Source organism: Varroa jacobsoni, unplaced genomic scaffold (assembly GCF_002532875.2).
Source record: "Varroa jacobsoni isolate VJ856 unplaced genomic scaffold, vjacob_1.0 scaffold_70, whole genome shotgun sequence".
Classification (NCBI taxonomy): domain Eukaryota; kingdom Metazoa; phylum Arthropoda; class Arachnida; order Mesostigmata; family Varroidae; genus Varroa; species Varroa jacobsoni.
This window is the reverse complement of record NW_019212972.1, coordinates 2886-15182: the sequence shown is the minus strand read 5'-3', so window position 1 is coordinate 15182 and position 12297 is coordinate 2886. Positions and strand designations below refer to the sequence as shown.

General features: G+C 39.0%; 1 long non-coding RNA gene across 1 annotated transcript; it reads left to right on the top strand.

Moving 5' to 3' along the window:
- Positions 1-500: 500 nt before the first annotated feature.
- On the top strand, positions 501-11685 carry LOC111262405 (uncharacterized). The gene is made up of 2 exons (XR_002681591.2): positions 501-6956; positions 11052-11685. It is a non-coding gene; the product is annotated as an uncharacterized LOC111262405 (long non-coding RNA).
- Positions 11686-12297: the final 612 nt, after the last annotated feature.

Below are 12297 nucleotides of genomic sequence, written 5' to 3'. Positions count from 1 at the left end.
TTTTTTTTTTTAGCTACGATCACATACACGTGATATTAATTTTTTGCGGTTTTCACAACTAAATAGTTATTTTAGCCCAATGGCCAGAGTGTTAAGCCACCAGTGTAACAATATAACGGTGTTTTTACTTACGATTAACAGAAGAAATTGCATAAGTTGAACTCGTACTCGAGAATGGGCTTATCTAAAAAAAGTTAAATTACGAGGCAAAGACTGATGTTAGGCTAGCCTACAGCTAAGGCTTTTACCACTATGTTAAAAACATGTAACCACTAAAGAGATGTCAATTTCATAAACTTCGTTTGTGTACATGTACGCAACTAAATATTCAAATTCTCTATATCCTAGATGTTTCGAGTATTCTGTATCGTCGTTGCAGATGGCTGGTTCTCCTCGCAAAACAAAGTTTATGCCCAACTTCGAACTTAGATTACAACGTGTCCCTAAGGTTAGCAGGCAAAAACGTTACCCACTAAGTTATCACGGGTATAGGGCTTTTACCTAGCTGCAGTGTTCGGTTGCATCGATCGATGGTTGCCCCGTGAGCTTCTAGGTCGCTGAATCTCGTGCAACTCTACGATACGGCTTCCCTGCATAGTTTCGGTTTTTCCACGAAAACTGTCGTGCTTTAAATTTAGCAAGACACTGATGAGTAATGTTTTTAAACCTGGCACCCACATTGTAGCACAAATATCCTGGATTGCCTCACCAATTTTTTCTATTTCGGCAAAAAGCAAATGAAACTAGGCCCTGAAAGTACGTTTTTTTTTAACAGAATTACCTATTCTTTGAACCTGAACCGAAAGTACAATTCAGTTAAGTGCGCAATGAAGTTATGAAGGCATTTATAGAAAAGGCATAGTATTGTTAAGTAATGGACAGAAGAAAACAGAAAGGTACCGGGCAAGAAAGCTTTTCATTTATCATCCTACCATTACGCGTATCCTGTAGAGTACAATGTACAAGTAACAGTACAGTGTAAAAGCGACCTGATGTGTCCAACACAAAAGTACTTCGTAATAGTAGAATCGGTACAAAACGACTTTCCCGTTTGAAGTTGGCGATAATTAAACTATGTGGTAGGTTTGATTGGCCTAATATGATAATGTACCTAACATTTCAAAGCGCCTCTTAATATCGCAGAAAGGTTCAATTTTCCTGCACTGAACAGACAAGACGAAACTATGTATAAAAAGATATTATTACTTAATGGAGTTTTATGTATTGTACTAGATTTCTGTTTGACTGCTAGCTTTTCCGACATGAAACAAAGTTTTGAGCCTAGGCCACCACGTGTTCTAAGATTCAGTAAACCAATGCGTTACCACTTCATTATCGCAGAGACGCAATTTACCTTAACTCCACGATTAACTAAAAACATATGTGAGCGCCTGTTCCGGAAAGAGTTGCTGCTACAGGCCCTGACGAATTGTTAGTAAATTTTGATTGGCAACAGCGACTTTATTCAACAGTTGATAAGAACTTGACATATGACTTCAGTAGCCGTATATGTAACCTAGTGAAACCCACAACATAGCATTTTATTTTGATCTATTCGAAATTCCGGTTTAGACAGATTAGTTCAATTGTTTCTAGCTAGCCACCAACAGCTTGTTTTCTCAGTGAACTTTGTTCTCTTGATATGGTAAGAAGTTTATCTGCTAGAAACTGGGTCTAAATTAACTGTCATTTATTCCCCCGCTTTTGTGGTCTAGCAATTTCCATCAAGGTACATCATCAATTTAATAATAATCATAATGAAGTTAATATATTTTGTTCATGCCGGAATGGGGTTTTTAGTTCCCTTTCATATCATTATCACTCATTTTTAAGTTGGTTTATAAATGGCAGTATTATTAAGACGACGAACCTGATCATCTGCTAATTAGGCAGCCATCTATGATAATTGGCTTTGTAGGCATCCGGATTCTAGCGGATACACGGTGTCTATGGGCACCTTAGTGGCCGTCCGGTGCGTATCTTAATCATGTTTCGCGGATTTATTCCAATTCTGTGGGAAAAGCTACTCTATTGGGAATCATATAGATTCCCAACAGGCCAATGTCTTCGTGCTATATAGATAATTCAGTCGTCTTTAAGTAATGTAAGTGGGTCATCTTTAAGAATGTTTAATGCTTAATTTAAGTATCAAGAAATACAATTAGTGCTGATGGGACGGTCGTTTCTTACCCGCAAGCTCTTTTGACGTGACGTTTCGATTGTGTTAATCATTTTCTTAACTTACGCCCAAAATATTACGATTATTATTATGCCATCTCGTCTTCGAGCTAGGTGCTTGCCCTAGCAGATACTTCTGTAGATCCTTTCCTAAGCCCACACGTCCTGTTATGGTTTGGGAAAATCTCTCAGCATTTAAATGTGTGTGAAGTAACTGGGCTTATTTGTTGGATACTTAACGTCCGCTCGCAAATCAAGTATTTTCAATGAATACGAAATTCTTATTAGTGTATAGTTACATAAGCTTCAATTTGATTGTTCGATGCATAAAGCCATGTTTACAGCAAGAATAAATCAAACTCTCTCTAATCCCCACTGTCAGCAGCCTTTTGGCCGCTGCAGGCCCAATCACCAAACTACGTAACGAATATCCAGAATTTGTAACGCAGATATGTTCCTTACTATTCTATAAACGTCGCATAGAAAAATTCAAAGTGACTAGGATTTATTAGACATTATTCAAAATAACTTCGTACTATAATAAACTATAAAAAAACTATGAATGTATAAAACAATAGGTAGACGCTGACTTTGTTATATTATATATGCTTCCATGAAACTCCGGTTTTTAATTTTCTATTAATATTTGGCATTTGAATGTTTGAATATAATACATATGAATTTATTTTAAATATATAAAATAATGCGTATATTAACATTATAACAAAATTAAATCAGTGAAATATGCTCCTTTGCGCTTATAACAATAATAACAATCAAACACAATAAATATAACCAAGTATACATTATTAATTTGTTAGGCCACGTGATATATTAAAATAGTACGGGCTTCAAGTTTTCCTATTCAATGTCTTCCCCAAGTGATTCATTTTCTATTCGCCTTCATTTATCACTGTAAAGTTAATTGAAGAACTTGAGGTGGTACTACGTAAATAGTGTTGGGTCACTAATAGAAATATATTAGGCCGGGCCGATTGTTTAAGGTACATACCAGATGCGCGCTGCAACGCGTCTTTACAGCTGGCGATCGATAGAGTGAAGAATATTGCTAATTTTACGTTCTTGAGCTTGTCAAGCGTGGTGTTCGCAAGAACCGGAAGACTTGTATACTAGCCGAAAGCTGTTACTGCCTCTCGACCATGGTCCCACCTTTTTGGGCCTGTGTAGTAATACTAAGCAAAAAGCACATTGAGAAATTGACCTTTTTTTGCTGTCCGAGATACTTCTTGATACTGCTAATTTGAGTTCGTGTTCCTGTGTCTCTGTATGTTTGTCTGTATAGCTGGTATCGCTGCATATCATTTTGCGTTTACGAACGGGCATACGGCTGTTACTTATCTTCGCAATCTTGCAAACGATTGGATTGGACACAGTGACGAGGGCTCCTATAATCCGTAAAAAAAAATTTCTTTCTCCCAAATATTGTGTAATCCGCTAAATAACGCACTAGCTGAAAAACGTTCTAGAGCGTAGCTTCCAGCCAACAAATTCGACTTTAGTGGAAGCCCTTAGAATGAACGGAACGCCTTAAAGGCTATATTGGTATCTCGAATTTGTTGTTACCTGATAGGATTCATTATACAGATGTCTGGCAGTAATGGAAGAAGGTTGGTATACTTATTTAATATGACCGGGTGAAAACGGTAGTGAACATTTGACTTTGCTTGTTGGTTAATCTTGTTAGTATTGGAGTGACTCATCATATTTTCCGCCGACAAAAAAATAGCTGAAAGCGCACTATGTCCTGACCGAATTGCTAGCGGACAGCAAGGACACTTGACATATTGCCAGGGGCGTTCACAAACAAACATAGAGTGAGTTCAGCTTCGCTAAGTCGTAGCAGAAAAGCTCTTGGCCGATTTTTAATCATGCCCCTAACATAGTTGTCTCTGTAGATAACATGATTCTCCCATTGCATGGCGCTGACCTCAGGACAAACGCTGAATAAAAATCCGTGGATGACCTAAGTTATAATTGTAATGTAATAAATGTTGTATGCAGTGGCAATATGGTGGTCTTTAAAATTTCGGGACACGTGAGTGAATAAGGTTCGAAACCCGGCGTCGGCAAACATACACCTTATTTCGTGCTGGGATGATAGACCAAGGCAGTACAGAACGTGAAACTTGAAACTTTTATTAGAAACTGTATATCAACTCATCCGATTAGGATATGTAAAGGATACTTTGAAAGGTGGGCTAAACTTTGTCACTGGGAAGCTTAAATAGATTAACTTTGGCGCCCTGTAAAAGTCTTAAAAATTTGTTTGATTGAGTAATAAGTTTTACCCTATAAATGGTCTTTTTAAACACTAGTGGCAAAGCGGGTTTGGCCAATTTGCCTATTATTAATGGCCACTTAGCATATTTTTCGATTGCTTATAGTATGTATGACTCCCGTCTGGTGTGGACGCAAGTACTACATTGTCAAGCCTCTTGATACAAATTGCAAAGTTTTTAAAAGTTTGTTTGAATAACTCAGTTTCGAAGCAAATACTGTAACAGATCGCCCGGCCAAGTATTAACATTTTGAACGGTGTTAAACGTAACTAGGTCCAAACTGTAACGTCGCCTAACATATAGGTTTAGTACAGCTCTACGTTTTTATTCTGATAGCAGCAGTCAGTATTATGACAATTCTACGATAAAGGATATTTAGGGGCAAAACAATGGGTAACATTATTCAGATATAGAATTTAGAGTGTCATGGCTCATTCAATTCATAAGCCGTAGAGAGAGGAAACGATTTAACGCGCTAGGTCTTTTTTGTAGTTTCTATTGAAAGTCGGCGTTTGGTGTAGACCTATTGATGTTTACGGACATATCGCCCGGTCTCCCGGACCTTTGGTTACAATATTTTCTGCTTTCGCCAGGAAAAAGAGGATTGACGAGAAACTATTAATGGCTGTATAATAAAGAAAAACTTAGATAATAATAATAAATAAAGCTAACAGATGTCTATCAAAATCACAAGGGTTTCATGCAATATACACTGTGTGTAAAGAAACGCCATACTTTCGACTGGAATATCATTCAGCTAAGCAAAAAGTAAGTTTTTTCTTCCTTAGCTGGATGAGAGCGCTGCCTGTTGTTTTAACTTCATCACCTTCTTACAATTAGGAAAATCATTTAGAAATTACTATAGAGAATCGGTTTATTTTGAAAATTTTAGTATAGTATTTATATTCGTTACTGTAAATCATACTTGAGGAGTGTTTTAATCTTGTTCTTGTGATATTGTTCATAAGGGACCATACTTGTATATATATCTTGTTTGGGTGGTAGCACTTGTTTGGGTTCACAAGATCCACGGGTTTTTGGTTAATTCGAAAGGCTTTAACCTGTGTTCTAACCTTCTGAACAGAATAGCAAACAAACGGTCTGACTTTGATAGATATCACTGAATATGTTTAGCTTTCTTAAAAAGTTGTCGTAATCGGCCACTGCCTTTCGCATATACGTGGTTTCACCTAACCGATCACATGTTAAGTGCTGTTCATAAAAAGGTTTACCAATTTCACATAGTTCTCGCAACGTGAACAACAGTCTGACAGCTGTAAGTCGACCATTATGGCGATCTTTTACAGGTCACATATTTAGACAAGGCCCCTTCATTTCAAGCGGCCAGAAGGATACTCATATTCGACATAATACCCGACCTTAGAGTTGCCTTTCAAGGAACTTCATGAAGTCCTCCATGTTGTTTTCTAGCTCCGATTCGATTTTGTCACCAGCGGTAAGTTCTTCGATCCGACGCTCGACGTATTCGAGCTGGCTCAGATTCTAGTCATATATTGTCACCATCAAATCTTCGAGTAAATAGTGACGCCACTGAATCCCCATGCTCTCGAGGCACGCCAGGCATGTGCCGCGAAATCGACGCTTCTGTCTCACTCGTTCGGCCTTAAGATTTCCGATGCGTGTTGCCATCTCGTTGTAGCAGCGAACCATTTCTCACCTTTATTCTGCCTATTTATTAAAAGCTTGTCGAAGACATTGAACTTCTATTGCCTCAGGCCTTGCCGAAAGCTGTCAAGTCAGCTAGTTTGCTCGCCATGTTAACTTTCAGATCACATATGCGCTCATCAGGAACCTTGCGTGTCACTTCGGTCGATTTGGCATTTTGAGTCGTGATTTTGACACACAAAGCAGGACCCTCAGAGACGGCCGTAAAGGGTGAGGAATATCGGGTCGATGCACGTTCTAGAAACGATGGCTGCTGATGCGCTCTCGTGGCTGACGAAATCTTCTCGACAATCGTGTGATATCAAGTTTTGGCAAAACGATTAAGCGTAAACAAATATCTGGCGCGTTTTGTTTCATACTACTATTTTCACTCATCTTCGGCGGCTACTTAGCGGCCTGCGAGGAGGAACTTGTCATGTGGCGCGAATGTTCACGTCTCTTGTGAATAGATATATCAGTATTAGATTAACAACAAAGAAGTTACCTATGTGCGAATCGAACGCACCCTATAACCGGACATCCTTCGACAGCGTAACAAACAAAAGAAATCTGTCAGGATCTGTCTATACGGACCGGAACACTCTCGTCCGAGAAGTCGATTGCGTAAAAGCAACGCTTTAGATAAAAAAAAAAAAAGAAACTTCAGGTAGTTCACTATTAGTCGCTCTACAGGATTCACTGTGATAGTTTTTCCGTTTATACACCCAGCATTTTTCATACTTGCTGCAGGAACGTCCTCTGATAAAACATGTTAAAATTAAACCTAATGGAATAGACTAATAGACCACGAAGGTGAGTCTCAATTACCCATCTAACCATTAGCAAAAAGGCTAGACGTTGTCGGTTAGTTGCCAAACAGAGTCGAAATTTTTGTCACGTGTGTGGGGACCACACACGTGACTATGATGTATGAAGGTAAATCGTAACATGTCGTTTTCGGTAGTAGCTATCTTTATGGAAGGGTTTAGGTGCTTATCAGTGTTTTTGTATTTCATCGGCTTCATACATACCGTATAAGCAGAACAAAGCTCAAGTATATGAAAGATTGGTATCAAGATCAAGAGTGACATGAATAGTTAACTAATAAAAATTTGGGAATAAATAAAAGATTCGTCAGAGATCGAAAAATTCGTTAACATAAGAGTATTGCAGAACCCACAAAGCTTCTCAAATAAGATTGCTAACTGAAATATCTTGGAGACAGTCAAAACATTTTACCCGACCGAAATCGTACTTAATGATGCAGCTGGTTTCTGCAGCTGTGAAGTACCATAAGTATGTACATGACAAATAACTTGGCCGTTCCGTATGATAAGCACAGCATTGTACACAACATCGGGGGTTTTGACAAAGAAATTAATAGTGACTGGCAAGTTCCCAACGCACATGGGGCGAATAGTTTTTCTCATCTAGAAAGAGCTCCAGTTGTTGTTAGAGAAGCCGATGTTTTTTAGTTATTCACTGGCAAGCCAAAGGCAGGCTCAAATGATAAGCCCGCTATAGGCTCACATACGGTGCTCGTGCTCAGTGTAAAGCTGAATTTCAAATGACCTAGATACTGGTATATCCACGAGTCGCATTCGACAAAAAAGTAGTAACTTGTGCGCGCCATCTTGCCATTTGATCAGAATTGGAAAACCGTGATCGTTGTGGCTCTGCAAGGTTACCTGCAACGCGAGGCATATTTCGATTACGTAGTTTTGTCTAGAAGATGTTTTATGGCAAAAAAATATGGAAAAAATTTTTCTCAAAAGTAACATTGGCATCAAAAACCGGTGGTACAATGCGACCGAAACTGTTGTGCTTTATTTTATATTAACCCACACACACGCCCGTTTTATTAAGTACTCTGGGGCCACACAGTTTGCTTAATTTCTCTGTAAAATTAGCGTCAACTTCAAATATCGTGTTTTAGAGATGCTCGAAATCGAGTGGCCCACATAGCTCACTGACCGATCATGTAATATAACACGTTACATTAAGTTATTACAAGTTACATAAAAATTATTACATTCACTTTTATAGAGCGTAACTCTTTTACAGGATGTAGTTTTCAGATAGGCGAAGCTGCGGTGAAAAAATATAGCTATTTATTACGTTTAACAAAAAAAGTTCGATGAAATGCAAAAGACATTAAAGAAGATGACAGAGTGAGGTGAATTGCACTAAATTTTTGGTCGGACTATATCTAAAAATGTATAAAGTCAACGTTCTTCTGCCAGACGACAAGATCCGGCGTGTATTCTTCTTCAGCTGTATGCAAATAATCCATAAGATGTTGCAAGAGCAACATGGCACATGTGGGTTGATTTGAGCTTTTATGTTTGCCTAACTAAAACCTTTTAGGCGTTGTTCATATCGAACATCTGACAAGCGAGAAATTCGTTCATGTGCCACCTATTCCGATCTGGTAGAAACAAATTTATACGGCAAACGATTTGTCACGATGGGTAGTCTCCGCTGCATTCTTTAACGCTTTGATAATAATTTTGGTTGACCGCATCGATGTCGCGCAGCGAAACTTGCCTGAGAACGAAGCCATATGTGTTTCGTAGCTAACATTGTTGTAGTGCATATACTTGTCCTAATAACTTCAAACAAATGCAAATTTAGTTAACGTTCACACAACAGTCCCGTATGTAGTCGTCCCGTTTCTTTGTATACACAACGTTGCTGTTAAGTAACGTTGATGAAGACGACCAACATATTTGAGCATGAAGTCGTACGCAGTGCCGCTAGAGGGACACGGCGTCTAACTCTGATTGTGCGTCTGCTATTGGATATGTTCATTACTCATAATCCTAGTGATCAAATAGGTACTGCCGAAACTGTTTGCGATAAAAGCTTCGTAAGCCTTAGAAAGGAAAATTCTGGGGGAACATTTAAAAGGATACGAACATCGTGGGTACTGTGGTGGTTAGACACATTTCCTAGTCTATTCATAGTTAATAAATAAGTAATAATATGGTTGCTACTTCCTGGGAACGCACATCTTATGAATGTTCTAGATTTGAATTTTTTCGTTCGAAATCCATTGGATTTCATATGAACGTGACAACGTCGTCGTTAAACGTGCAACGCTGACGCGTTAATTTTTGGTACATGACTATATTCCTTGCTGTTATTGAATACTATTGAGTACGTTGAAACTGAACGCCGGTGACCTTTAGCCCAGTCTCGCACCGGGGTTCGCCTATTGTCACATCGCGATGCAACTAATCTGTACGATTTACCTCCACTGGATCACTCTGCAGTTTCTCGTATAATCGATTTATTAGTAATGGGCAATATCGGTGTGTTTCGTAGTGTTTATGCAGATCGCTATTAGATACTAACTTCACACACATTGGACGCCCGTCGCGTATGCCTGTATAGCTAGGCGTATCACGAGCCTGCTTAACGGCAACAGGTGTTTTCTGGTGACGGAGTGACTTTGTCCATCTGTAAGTTCGTATTTAAAACTGCATTTTCCATTGCCATCCGAGGAGACATCGCCGTTAAGCCCTCTATCAGACTTCATACACAAGACCTATGTCTAGTGTGTCTAGGCCCAGATTCTAACCCTGACCAGCACGTGTCTCTGAGATTAGTAGACAAATACATACTCGCTAAGCTACTACGGGGATGCTACAAGAATATTGATAATAACAAAAAAGCTCCTCTTTTTTTCAATGGCTACTTATTATAAGTAGCCATTTGTTGTATGCCTGTGTACAAAAAAAACAGGCCGCATGGCACAAAAGAAAAGTCTTGAGAAATTCTTATTCAATTTTATGTTTATTAATAAACATCAAAGTTAATTAATTAACAATAATATGCTGGTAGCGAGTCTCAAGTTATTTGCAGAACACCGTGAGAGAGTAGTTAACGATGCATTGAAGCTTCGTGAAGGTGTAATTAAATAGTCTTCCCCTTTTTCGATGCTTCTTTTTCTGGTATGTGAATCTCGTTTCGGAGATGTTGGTACGATGTGGATGAAAATATTGTGTTCCCGTGGTCGCATAGTGGTGCTAAATTTGAGGGACAAGTGGTGGGTAGGGTGCGATTTCCGGTGTAGCCGTTTCATGCCGGGAACCAGTCGTGTAATGAAAGGTCTAATGGCAGTATCAAACAGAAAATTCGAACCATCTGGGATATAGAGAATCTGCATATTTAACAACTTACATGCTTGTAGAGTCTCTTTAGCGGATCTCGTTTATGGAGCCACATTGATAGGTGAAAAAGATCACACCAAAACTGAAGTCAATTGTATCTAATATAGTGGCTCGCGTAGCCTTCCGTTTGCGCTACCATCTGGGGCTAGGGAAATTGCTAATACGTGCTCTGTTAAAACGTGTATCCGGAGCGCCACACTCTTTTTATAGATGGTTTACTAGTTTCGTATATAACAAAATATAGTGCAAAATCCCCTCTACCTAAAAAAGTTACCAAATTTTAATAATGTAATTGTGCGAGGCGGACCCTTCGCTGCTCAGTCAATCTTGCCACAGGTCATAAACATACAGCGAAACGTTTCACGCTTTCGCATAAACTTTGAAGAAACATAACTTATGGTGAAGAGCTGGTAGACGTTTTTATCGAATGGCTTTAATGCATAAAAGTGAAATAAGTAGATTATACAATGCATTCGATAATAAACTAAGCGCTAGGATTTCGCTACGTACACATTAAATCAGTGTGACACAAGCTGTATACGAATGAGGACCAAATGTTAAAGATGCGCAAGGATACTTGTTAACCGGTAAACTATCTGAAACGAATAGGGTAGCATTTATTATTTTCAGAAAATATATGGTGCATCTGCTTATCTCGTTTCCGCGATATCTTTTGCTGCTGTTACTTCTGTCAACTATTCCTCTAATACTACTTTTGTTTCTTCTGGTGCAGTTAATATCTCGACGTTAGACGCAATAGCCACCCCTCATTCAAACAAGCGCCGCCTGACCCCAAGCGCAGATCTCTGCAGGGACTCGATTTCGGAATCATGGTTCGCTACTTTAGACACTTCTGGTTTCAGGAAACACAGGGTCGTATCGACACTCTCAGAAATAAACTGCTCCAAGCTCACACAGAAGAAATGGATTCGCGACGACGGCAGGCGGAGCTTATCGAAGATATCGAGTATAACATGAATCGCTTAGATCACGCTCAACGGACCTTATATAAGCTTTTCGGCAAGGGGAATCCTGACCCAAAAAACGAACGAGAATTGGAAAAAATTCTCGAGCGTCTAGAAAAAAACGTCAAAGTACGTCTCCCACCTGTATTCGAATTCATCTGAAGAATCTGCCGATTGCACGAGCCTAATGACTGATTTATCGACCAATTAGGAATCAGCTAAAACCCGTCGGTGTCCTTTATAACTAAACAAACGGTTATAAGTTACCGAAATAAAGATATCATCTTCGTCCCTGTTGCAGCATGCGAAAACGATAAATACACTAACGTATGAGATTGACATAATTACAAAGCTAATACATAATAAATGCCCTTTGGTCAGTTCAACATATGATAATTCTAATATCGAGTAATATTTCAGTAATCGATAATTCTAAACCTTTGAAAAACCTAGCTATGTAGAACGATTCTAGACCAGTTGTGTTTGGTGTAGATGATTAAAACATTGTCAAATGCCAAATATGAGGGCAAAACGCCGATTGAATATAATAACGTGTCATATCTGATATGACCTTATTTTTTTAGGTTTTATTGGTTATATATAGGATTATTTTGCAAGGTTCGTCTCGGTTGTACCTAATGTCGTTGCGAGAAGCCAGTTTACACACATATATAATATGGCACCTACGGCATTTACCAGGACGCTTCACATGGGGATTGGGCATGGACAAACATGGTAACCAACTGGTGCTCCGATAACGAGAAAGCTCCGTTTCAGTAGCTGTCCCGTGGGCGAACACTCTTTGCAGCATGTCGATATCATAATTATCACACTTGAAACCCTCCATAGTTATGCTTAGTAGCAAGTAATTATCCTGTGGTGGTGTTCGACAAAGCCGCAATGTGTGTTAAGGGAAAATTGCATTTGGGTCGTTAGTGTTTACAACAATATTAACAACAATAACGCCATTGCAGAGATTAACTGTCCACTGTTTTTATACCGAATTAACTGTTA